We start from the raw sequence: 12,025 nt of genomic DNA on the forward strand, positions 1-12,025 counted from the left end.
AAAGCTCTGATGGAATGCCTGAACCTGAGGCAGATGTGAACGAAGCCTTACCGTGTAACTATGAAGCTCAAAGGGATTTGGATGTTTTATCAGCCTCTGTGATTGACTGGAGTGAAGAAAAAAGTATTACAAACAGTAGCGCATAATTTGGCCTGTACAGACCAATCAAAATCAGTACTGTGCCACCCGTATGACGTGTGGGGGCTATGACTATATACAGAACTTCTATTGTCGCAGAACAATCTATTGTCCCTGTCACAGACTCAATTACAAACAATTTACAAATGATTCGATAATCAAGCACTGAGGCTGAAACCTTGAGATCTCTGCAGGATGAGCATGATTTTGGGAATCTGGAGACTCACCCAAAAAACTGGGGGAAAGTAGCTGCGCAGGGGTGTAGCTAGGGGGGGCAGGCGGGGCATGTGCCCCGGGCGCAAGGGAAGGGGGGGGGCGCCGAAGTATGTTTACACAGCGGCGTTCTGACTGGGTTCTGTGACGGCCAGGGAGTGGACCAGTCCAGTCACCTGACCTGTCACCTGACCTCATGTCAGTGACATGAGGTCAGATGACTCAGGTCAGGGACAGGTCCACTCCCGTGCTGCAGCCTTCCTGCATCTGCCTCTACTCTGTGCTCTGCTGTTACAGCCGACGAGCAGAAGAGGAAGCTCCGCCCACAGCCCATCCTGACCTCTCAGCAAGGAGACATGGTGAGTGTCTGTGTGTATATGTGTGTGTAGTGTGTATACAGTGTGTGTCCCTGTCTTAGTATGTGTATATGTTACAGTGTGTGTGTGTGTCTGTCTGTCTGTCTGTCTGGCTGTCTGTGTCTCTGCATGTGTTTGTCTCTTACATCTACTACATTATCTGTACTCAGAGAGTTATCACTGTGTCATCTGTGGTGTTACATAGGACTGCAGGTAACACTACTAGATTATCTGTACTCAGAGAGTTATCACTGTGTCATCTGTGGTGTTACATAGGATTGCATGTAACTACTAGATTATCTGTACTCAGAGAGTTATCACTGTGTTATCTGTGGTGTTACATAGGACTGCAGGTAACACTACTAGATTATCTGTACTCAGAGAGTTATCACTGTGTCATCTGTGGTGTTACATAGGACTGCAGGTAACTACTAGATTATCTGTACTCAGAGAGTTATCACTATGTCATCTGTGGTGTTACATAGGACTGCAGATAACTCTACTAGATTATCTGTACTCAGAGAGTTATCACTATGTCATCTGTGGTGTTACATAGGACTGCAGGTAACACTACTACATTATCTGTACTCAGAGAGTTATCACTGTGTTATCTGTGGCGTTACATAGGACTGTAGGTAACATCTACTACATTATCTGTACTCAGAGAGTTATCACTGTGTTATCTGTGGTGTTACATAGGACTGCAGGTAACATTACTACATTATCTGTAATCAGAGAGTTATCACTGTTATCTGTGGTGTTACATAGGACTGCAGGTAACACTACCATCTGTATTCAGGGAGTTATCACTGCGTTATCCGTGGTGTTACATAGGACTGCAGGTAACACTACTACACTATCTGTGCTCAGAGTCATCACTGTGTGTTATCTGGGGTGTTACATAGGACTGCAGGTAACACTACTACATTATCTGTACTCAGAGAGTTATCACTGTGTTATCTGTGGTTTTACATAGGACTGCAGGTAACATCTACTACATTATCTGTGCTGAGTACATATGTGCCTGTGTGGGTATATATGGGTCTGTTTGTGAATGTGTCTTTGTGCTTGTATATTTGTGCCTTTTATGTATTTGTATATGTCCCTGTCTGTGTATTTATCTGCCGGTGTGTGTATATGTGTCTGTACGTCTATATATTTACCTGTATGTATGTATTCCAGAATGTGTGTATGTATATTTGCCTGTATGTCTAAATATCTGTGTCTTTATGTATGTACAGTATATATGTTCCAGCGTGTCTATATATGTGCTTAATTTTTGGTTTGTGTAGGGGGCAGCAATAGAGAGTCCCGCACAGGGCGCCATTCAACCTAAGGCCGGCCCTGGCGGTCACCAACCCTAGTCATAAGGAACTCCGCCGCTGCCTGCGCTGCATGACCTCCTCGGCTCCTCCGGTAAGTCACACCAGGCAGAGCGGAGAGTGGTAGCGGTAGGCTAGCGCTCACCGGTCTGTTCACAGTGTGGCGCTAAGTACAAGGGGTGGGAGTGTGGCGCTAAGTACAAGGGGGGAGTGTGGTGCTATTTACAAGGGGGCAGCGGGCTGTGTGTGGCACTATCTACAAGAGAGGGGCTGTGTGTGGCGCTATCTACAGGGGGCTGGGTGGCCTCTTTAATTTATTTTCTTTTAATTAATTTTTATGTTAATTACATTATAGAACTATATCGCTTGTAAAATGTAGAAATGCTTTTATACTCGAGTTACATTAAAAAAATTGTGAAAAACAATTACACTTCATTGATTGGTAGAGAAAGCAAACATGGCGAGGGGGAAGATGTCGGGAAATAAGTTGGGGGGGCAATCTGAATCTTTGCCCCGGGTGCAGGAGAACCTAGCTACGCCTCTGAGCTGCGTATTACAGAATCTGATGGAGGATTATTTACTTATTTTTTTGTCAGATTTATACGGATTCCGACAGAATTATCTGCTGTATGAAATCAGGGTCATATAGAAAAGTCTATAGATGCCATGTTATGGCTCTTTACAACTCAGAGGGTGTACTGACACGTAATGCAGCCATTTCCATAAGCCCTTATATTTTAATATTGAAAATACAATAGAAATTTTTAAGCGCATGTCACTTTCCAGCCTTCCTATTGCACAAAGTGAGATTTATGTCTAATAAGGGACCTTTTGTATGAATCGTCTATATATCTATAGTCAGGAGGCTGTAACAATGATGCCTACTGTCACTACAGAAATGTACATAGCGCTGTATACTGAGCAAACTGCATATTGGGTCTAGGAGCAGCCTTGGTTTCATCCCAAAATAAACAAATTGTGAGGGGATCTTTTTCTTTGCTGCATTGCTCTTTTATTCAGTGTGCCCTAAATGTCTCCTCACAGTTTCCTTTCTTGACTGTGTTTATTCTTCAGAAATTTGGTCCCGTCTTGTGTAATTCTGGATGTTCTATTTTACCAAGTAATATAAATATCTTCTTTTTTCGCTTCAGAGTATTCCTGTTTCTTGGTCTGACAATTACAGAACATCTGGTCATTTTTATTTGTAATGTTTTTTATTACTTACAGTGCAGACAAATAATAATTAGGACATTTGCATTTCTTCCAGAAGTCAAAAAGATCACCAGGAAATATCAAATTTTGAGATGTTCCCTCCTGTCAAATTGACACATTTTATTTGGTTAATGCTTAGATATATCTGTGAATGGGAAAACTGGGTGATAACCAATACGTCCTCCATTCCGATGTCTACAGGGGTTGTCACCCTGACGTGGGAGTGTTCAAGTTCATTTCTTAATGACTTCATCAATAAAATCCCAGTGTGTCTAAGACCACGGAACAAGGCAAAAATGGATCTGTTTTCCCAGCTTATCCCCTTAAAGGACGCTGTGATTGTTTTTTTAATTCCAAGAGCCATAACTTTATTTTTCCATCAACATAGCGGTATGAGGGCTTGTTTATTGGGAGATGAGTTGTATTTTTTTCTCTTTTTACTAACTGTTTTAAACATTAAATGTAACTGTTTTTGAATGATTTTTTTGTCATTCCAGCAGACTAGACTATGCGATCGTTTGATCACTCATATAATACACTGCAATACTTATGTATTGCAGTTTATTACGGCTGTCAGCATTAGGCTATACGGCGGTGTACCAACTCTACCCTGACGGCAGATTTCGAGGGAGGGAAGGATTAGGCTGTTGGATTTGAACATGCAAAATCCATTTGTTTGTAAGGAGATAAGTCGGCCATTGTGCGTTCGCTATACATTTAAAGGCCCTTTTACACCAGCCGACACTTGGCCGGTGCAGCGAGCGCCGATCAACGAGACATCGTTGATCGCGCTCGCTGGCTCCTGTCACATGGAGCTGTGGATGGGGACGAGTGGCCGTTACTCCGATCGCTCATCCCCATACATTATTATTATCATGTCGGCAGCGCGTCTCCCTGTTTGCTCGTTCATTTGCTTTTTACACAGGGCAATTATCGTTACCGGGCGTTCTATTAACGGTCGTCTGCTCGATAATCATCCTGTGTAAAACCCCCTTAATTGTATGGCCAGCGAAACTCTAGTACCTGCGGGTATCAGCAGGACTGTAGGATGGCCAGAACTGTGTTAATTGGAATTATTTTATGATCTGACAATAAACACTTATTTAAATAGCTGGAGTGGAGTTTCTGGTTAGGAATAGATAAGGATCTTGTGTAATAATAAGTAGGTCAATAGGGACCTGGGGACGAGGAACTGTCCTGAAGATTATTACTAGATGTGTCTCTGAGCTGTAGGAGAACAATACTGCTTTTTATTTATTTTCTGCTCCGTGCAATCCAACTGGAGAAGAAAGGACAATAATCTTGCACAAGAACATGTTGCGTAATTTCCATTTGCATTATATGTGTAATTTATTTTTTTACTATTGAAATCACAAATTTCAGATATAGGATTTATTATACAGACTTCTTGGGAATTAATAGGGTTTTCCAACTAAGCAATTTTCACACAATTTGAAGCACCTAAAGTCTGGTAAATGGCATTTCATTATTACCCATGTATTTCACAACATGGCGCATTTCTGTTCCAGGAAAATGTAACCATTTTTATACAATCCAGATTTGGGGCAGATTTTAGATATGTCTGTTTATAGGCAAAACTGGAATTGGATTAAAAATAAATAAATAGCCTGATACAGTTGTTTTTTTTTTCGCTAGGGTTTCATTTCTGGACACTGAAGGAATGGGCGGAATCATTCTTACCTATCTTGTGCTCACTCCCAAGGCCCTGTTCACATAGAGTTTTTTTGCAGGCAGAAAATTCTGCCTCAAAATTCCATTTGGAATTTTGAGGCAGATTTTGATCTGCCTGCATGCCGTTTGCCGCGTTTTTCCCGGCGTTTTTCACTCGCGCCCATTGAGTGCCACAGGCAAAAACGCAGCGAAATACGCTTTCTCTGCCTCCCATTGAGGTCAATGGGAGGTCAGAGACGTAAACGCCCGAAGATAGGGCATGTCTCTTCTTTTTCCCGCAAGCGTTTTTTGCCGCTCGCGGGACAAAAACGCCTCTGGCTCCCAATGGGAAATCAATGGGATGCACTTTCAGATGTTTTTATCCCACGTCATAAAACGTGTCAAAAAACTCTGTGTGAACCCTAAGGGTATGTGCACACGACCTCTTTTCAGACGTAATGGAGGCGTTTTACGCCTCGAATTACGCCTGAAAAGATGGCTCCAATACGTCGGCAAACATCTGCCCATTGCTTGCAATGGGTCTTACGATGTTCTGTGCAGACGAGATGTCATTTTACACGTCACTGTCAAAAGACGGCGCGTAAAATTACGGCCGCGTCAAAGAAGAGCAGGACACTTCTTGGGACGTAATTGGAGCAGTTTTTCATTGACTCCAATGAAAACCAGCTCCAATTATGTCCGTAAAAGACGCCGCGAAAAACGCGTGCACTTGTAAAAACGTCTGAAATTCTGGAGCTGTTTTCTCCTGAAAACAGCTCCGTAATTTCAGACGTATTTGGCGTTGTCGTGTGCACATACCCTAAGGGTGAATTCACATGCCGCACAGTTGTTACAGAGATTTCTCCGACTAAAATTCAGTTCCATTCACCTGAATGGGGTTGTTTTGGTGGCAACCACATGGCTTTCTGCAAACGGTCAAACCCTAGTCAGATGAATGGGACAGTTGCATAAATTTCAGCAATAAATCTGCCACATGTGAATATACTCTTATCCTCCTGGCACGCTCATCATCAATCCAGTACTGATCTTTTTACATGGGTTTACAGCTGGGTACCTTTTTTTTTTTTAGGGTACTGAAAAGTGTAAGAGCTGCTATTTGACTCTAGATTAAGACTGGCATAATAACGACAGTCTTAATAAAATTCCCTCCACTATGTCTGTTTACTGGTCAACCCACTCACATGACATGAGGTGTCACCAAACATATAGCAGGGACTCGAGCAGCGGCAGTGAGATAACGGTGAGGAATCCTAAAAGTAAGTCCCACTCACGTTTTCAGACACGTTTGTATTTGTAGTAAAAAGGGACAATGGGACTTTATAAATATGGCCTTAGCTGCTAATTTCATTTTTTCAATATATAAATGCCAGCAAAAAACAAATTCATAAATCTGCCACAATGTCGTCTCTGTGTTTTTTTCAGATGCAGTAGTAATGCAGCTTTGTGTTGCATCACTACCAGCACGTATGGAATTACCATTAAGTCATTAGTACACATGCAGAGGATTAGCTACAGATTTTCTGTGCGGCAACAACGGAGTACAATACAATGCATGTGAATGAGGTTTCACAAAATCCCATACACACGCTGCAAAACAAAATCAGATTTGATTGTATTGCCCATGAAATAAGAATTCTGGAACACATTTCCTTATAAATCTTTGTGTTGTGCCATTCCTCTGTTATTCCTCCTAGAAACTTATGAATAAATTGACTACTGGATGTTACCAGTTGGGGGTGTGTCCTTACACAGACTGACACTTTGCAATGAGAGACTTTTTAGGGACACACCCCTTTGACAAGGGGAATGGGAACACCCAATAGTCAATTTATTCATAGACTTCTAGTAGGAATAACAGAGGAACGGCACAACACAGCGTTCTAAAAAAAAATATGCTCCAGGATTATTATTTCATGGGGAATGCAATTATTTACTAAAATAGACCTGTCAGGAGAGGTCAGAGGTCCTCTTTAATATCTACTGGTGATATCATTTCTGGATTTGTCCACTTCTTTCAGCTGTTTCATAACTTATCTAAAATTGGGAAAGCTGGGTGACACTTAATATTGCCTCCATTACTGCTGCCTTTTTGTCACTCAGCTTTACATCATTCCTGAATGGCAAATTTGCCGTTACGATCTTATAGTTCCTGCCCTCTCATATCGCTGTATAACTATAGGAAAAATAGGTATCGACATCTTTGGTAGCCGTAACACTGGCCATATTAATTGTCACCCATCTTTCCCAGAAACAGATACAAGTTACAGCTGAATAGAACTGTTAACTGCTTAACAAAAGACGACAACCCAAAGACTGGTATTTAGTGGCGATTTCGGGCGGAAATATTCTTTAGAGCTCTAACGATGCCCCAAGTGCCAGCGCCGATGACGTCACAGATGTCGCTTTATCTGTTTATAATTTAGGTTGTATAACTTGTATATTTTAGAAGTAAAAAGAACTAGAGAAAGAGACGGAAAAAGAGAGCCAGAGCGCACATAGCATAGTAATTCCAATACAAACAAACCATCCCTCTGTGCAGTGATGTGTGCCAAACTCTGGAACAGAGAAAGAAGGAGGGAATATGGATAGGAGGGATGCAAAGAAAAGACTGCTGCAGAAAGCCAAAAGAGCGGACAGAGGATTGGGCAAGGGGAGGACTAGAAGTTCAGGTTTCAGACAGAGAGGAGTGCCCTGGGAGGAGGAAAGGGATGGGAATGTGCATGAAGAGTGAGGGGGAGGGAAAAGGCTCATCCACTTTCCATTGCTCCTCATACTCCGGCTGCACTGCCTGCACCTCACCTCTCCGCTCACTTTTGGAAGTTCACATATTTGTTACATATGTTGCTTGTTTGTTGTTTTCATGGAGTTGATACAATTACACTGGTTTTTCTGGGATGCTTGAACTGATGCTGTGGATTGTTGCACATTGGATTGCTACTTTGAGAAATTAAAGAGACTCTTGCATCTTCCAAGAAAAGAACACAGGACTTGAGCTGACCTCACTCCTTCACCCTGGATGGGGGATCTGGCTGTTTCCCCTCTTTTGAACCTCTCTCACTACTTGCTCTTGGGTCCTGCAGCTTGAGGATTACATACCCTGGACTGTGCCTTCTTGGGATCCCTATGTCCATCTCTTGGAGAGAGGTTATTACTTCTTCTGATTGCTAGAACTGAACTTGGAAATCTGTCCCCAGAGAGTTATTGAGACCTCTGTGTTTCGTCTTGCCAGGCACACGCCTGCTGCAAGACAGGGGGATCTTTTTACACCACAGTCTTTGCAGGTAATGCCAAAAAGTCAATTGCACTGCCGCGTCTTACTTCTTGCCCCTATGTGTTAGTTTCCAAAAGTTCTCCGCAAAATTACACATTCTGGTTTATGTTTTTTTTATTTCTCAATTGACATTGATTTGCTTCTTGTGTATCTTTTTGGGTAGGTTAAGAAAGTCTGAAAGTTTATACTAAGATTGAGAAGGGGTGAAATAGAGCTAGGCCATAAAAGTGTCAAGTGTATTGTTACGAATAATTTCCTGAAATGTATTTTTGCGTTCTTATTTATTTATTTTTTTTTCTCCTCAAATGTTTTTTTAATTTGTGGACCAGTAAATGCCCATTCACACAGAGCGATTGTTGGTCTAATGGGAATAAGAACGACCTTTTTATAATGATAATGAATGTAAATTAATAAAAATATTTTATCATTTCTAAGGCCTCATACACAGTTCAGTGAAACGCTACATTGTGCTATCCATTTTTTTTTTAACGGATAGCACACTGACCCATTAATTTCTATGGGGTCATGTACACTTCCGTTTTTTTTTTTTAATGGAACCGTGTGGCCGTTCCGACAAAAATAGAACAGGTCCTATTCCTGTCCGTTTTTGAAGGATCCGTCTCGACCATTCCATTCATTTGGTCCATTGAAACCGCAGACTCCACACAAAAGCCATCCGTGTGTGGTCCGTGTTTCACGGATCCGTCATTAGCGGCTATGTGACGGGCAACAGAAGTGTGCATGAGGCCTAAAACTGATCATGTGTACATAAAAAATAGAAATAAACCATTACAGTTGTGGGAAATTGCTGGAATTGTGATATCCCGATATGTATAAATATATTTCTTGCAATCGTTTATAGTATCGCTTATCAGGCAATCGCTTATTGGCGACTACTCCGTGTCAGTGGGCCTTTAGTTTAATTCTTGTGTTAATCATAAAGTTAAGCAAGGGGGTACTGTGACAGTTGTGCACGGCTTAGAAAGGGTTAATCTACCTGTGTATGTCAACCTGTCTGTTTCACGTGGGCGATATAAGTCTTAATTGTTGAAAAGTGGAACAATAGCAAAGGGAGGTCCTGTTTTTTTGTATCAAGACTCCGCTTTAGATCTTTGGCTTTGGTTCGCTGGGTTTGCCTTTTGTGTATTATCTGTATTTTATCCTATGGGACTGGCTGGAAGCGTTTGACTGGAGACCCAGTTTCTGGTTTTGGCACATTTGGCCATAGATTATGTCCTATAACTAAACTATCGATTTTAATGATGAAGATTGTTCATAGACACGTGAATAAATACTGAAGATTCACTACCGGTATGTCTAATGTGCCTCACAGTGACTTCTCATTCGCCACTAACCATATTGGCAAGTGTATGACGTCCGTACGGTTCTCAATCGATCAGAATTGAGTAACCTGCCAGTTGATAGTTTGTGATCATTTTGGATCAGTGAACGCAATGATTATTAATACAAGGCTCAATATTCTAAAATAAATTGCATACATTGCCAGCTTGTCATAGAACGATAACAATTTGTTGCTGCAGCACCTCTTGGAATATATCCATTATTGTTAATGCTACAATATATCTTGTCTTTCCATCAACACTACGCTTTTCTGCTTCACAGCTGGTGTGGAATGGGTTAAATACTTTAAGGCGCTCCAGCCATTGCATTCTTCAATTCATAGTTAAATGAAAAGTCCCCTGCCCTGAATAGGTTAGACCTGACTGGTTATAAAACTGTCTTAACTAGTGACAGATTTACGCAGTCTGGGGGTAGCTATGGGGGAATTGTAGGGTTTCACTCATGTCTGGGGCCTGCTAGGAATGTCACATCCCTGTGTAGTGTAAACCTATTTTCCCTGAGAGGCCTTTTATGTTCTTCATTATAACAAAGGATTCCTCTTCTGTGCAGTGAAAGTTGGCAATCACGGTTTGGTTAACTATTTACACTCCAAAGAGAGCACCAGTGGTGAGAATTGGGTCAACCTTACCCAACATACTTACAATTAGGCTTTTAGGTATATGTATGTAGTAAATGACTGTATATAGTATGTGACTACCTCTAAACTAAAGGTGTCCATAGATTGTTAACGATCTGACCAATAAAAAATTGGTGTGTCTATGGAGTTACAACAATCGGTTCTGCTCAAAGTGTTGACACGGTGCGGAACATCTACTGGATCTGATTCTAGAATTTTTTCTGTCATTGGTGGTATTTATCAGTATGTCAACTTTGCGTTTTGTCGCAAAACACAGATGTGGGGCAATGAACAGGAATGGTATTTGACTTGATGGAGAAATTGTAGAAATCTTTGACAGTGCAAAAGAACATTGGAAAACTGGTGAGATTAAAGAGAAATGTCCAAGTCTTTGGCCAGTTTAGCCTAAGCATTGTAGATAAACAGCCATACGAAAGCCACAGGTTGTCCTCCCGTAATCTAAACACTGGAGTGACTTAATTATGATGCACCTCAGGAGTTGAGTAACATATGCCAACTGCTGCAATTCTTCTGCTTATAATGTGCCCTGTGTTTGGATTCCTGCAGGGTCCTAAATTGTCCTTTCATGCTCGAATCTGATGTGTTGGGGGGGGGGGGGGGGGATGGGATTGCAATCTAATTAAAGTAATTATCAGTATTTTCCAAGCCATAAGACCAGAGTGTTTTGCGGGAGAAAACCCTAGATGACTATTGTATGAAACCTGTATTGTGCCAGGTCTGGTGAATGTACATTGTGCTCTGGCATCTGGGGAGTACGGTTGTATGTTCGTGTGAAATTCTGCATTCTTAACCCGCATAGTGAAGTGTATGTAATGGCTGTAGAGGATTTCAGGTTGCATTGTAGCTTTTAAAGGGGGTTGCAAAAACTCCTTGATTCTAAGTAGTGAGTGACTGAGAAGAGGCGACCCCCCCCCCCTCTTATGCCTTCACAGAATGCCAATTAAAATGTAGATTAGAAGTATTTTGTGATCTCTGCAAAGCTTTAGAATTAATATCTATGGTGGAGTGTTGAGGGAGAAGGCCAGATCTTCTTGGAACTAAAATGAGAAATTCTATATGGCATTTGTAAGCACAATAAAAGGCTATGAAGGCGCTTTGCCTTCTAGGGATTTAGTATTAATGGGGGAGCAGGGGTTAAACCCCTTTTTTACATGGAGGATTGAAAGAACTTTAGAGATAACTTTAAAGAGGGACAAGTTGTGCAAAGAAGGTGCCGTTTTAATGAGACGAGATGTTCTTATAATTGGAATTTCTGCCATAGAAAGTAGCTGCTCGAATGTGAAGAATGGTCTCAGTGAGAAAAAGGAAACTTCTCTTCAATGTGACATTGCTGAAAGATGCCCTGTTAATTGATATGTGCTAAGAACTGCATTGGGCAATAAGGGGTTCAAAGGGAGGGAGGTGTGTGTGGGGGGGGGGGGGGGGTGGTTGACAATATTGCCTTGGACTGCTTTAATGAGAAGACGGCCTATGGCAAAAAATCTGGGGCGCGACAAGAAGTCCCAGCTTGACCGTGAGCCTCTTGTTCCACAACAGGTAAAAGACTTTGATTTTAGGCTACCCATTAAGCATTGGCTCTTATTACAAGTCCCTCAGTTGTTTTATTCTGTCAAGTTGCCAACAATTATCCCGCCAGTTGTATCTATGCTTGGGAAATTTGGATAATAAACACTGGCTGCTATTCTAAGTCCCACATGGGTTTTCACCAAAACGGATGTGGAAGTAGTCCTCAAAAGTTTTGGAAACTCCAAAGATTGAGCACCCAGGTGTCTATTCAAATACAACGAGTAGTTTTTTTTTTGTTTTGTTTTTTACCTCAAAT

The 12,025-nt window shown here is 41.6% G+C and overlaps 1 protein-coding gene across 5 annotated transcripts in view; it reads left to right on the forward strand.

Moving 5' to 3' along the window:
• Nucleotides 1-7,699: 7,699 nt before the first annotated feature.
• The window catches only part of FGFR2 (fibroblast growth factor receptor 2), a 76,134-nt gene continuing 71,808 nt past the window's right edge, over nt 7,700-12,025 (forward strand). For 4 of the 5 annotated variants that reach the window (XM_075841124.1, XM_075841120.1, XM_075841122.1 and 1 more), the window contains exon 1: nt 7,700-8,214. The gene's annotated coding sequence lies outside the window, so the exon portion shown is untranslated. Of the gene's footprint in view, nt 8,215-11,715; nt 11,740-12,025 lie in introns of those variants that run through there. The other variant, XM_075841121.1, reaches the window with a different exon arrangement.

The sequence above is a fragment of the Rhinoderma darwinii genome, chromosome 11, assembly GCF_050947455.1.
Source record: "Rhinoderma darwinii isolate aRhiDar2 chromosome 11, aRhiDar2.hap1, whole genome shotgun sequence".
Lineage (NCBI taxonomy): Eukaryota > Metazoa > Chordata > Amphibia > Anura > Rhinodermatidae > Rhinoderma > Rhinoderma darwinii.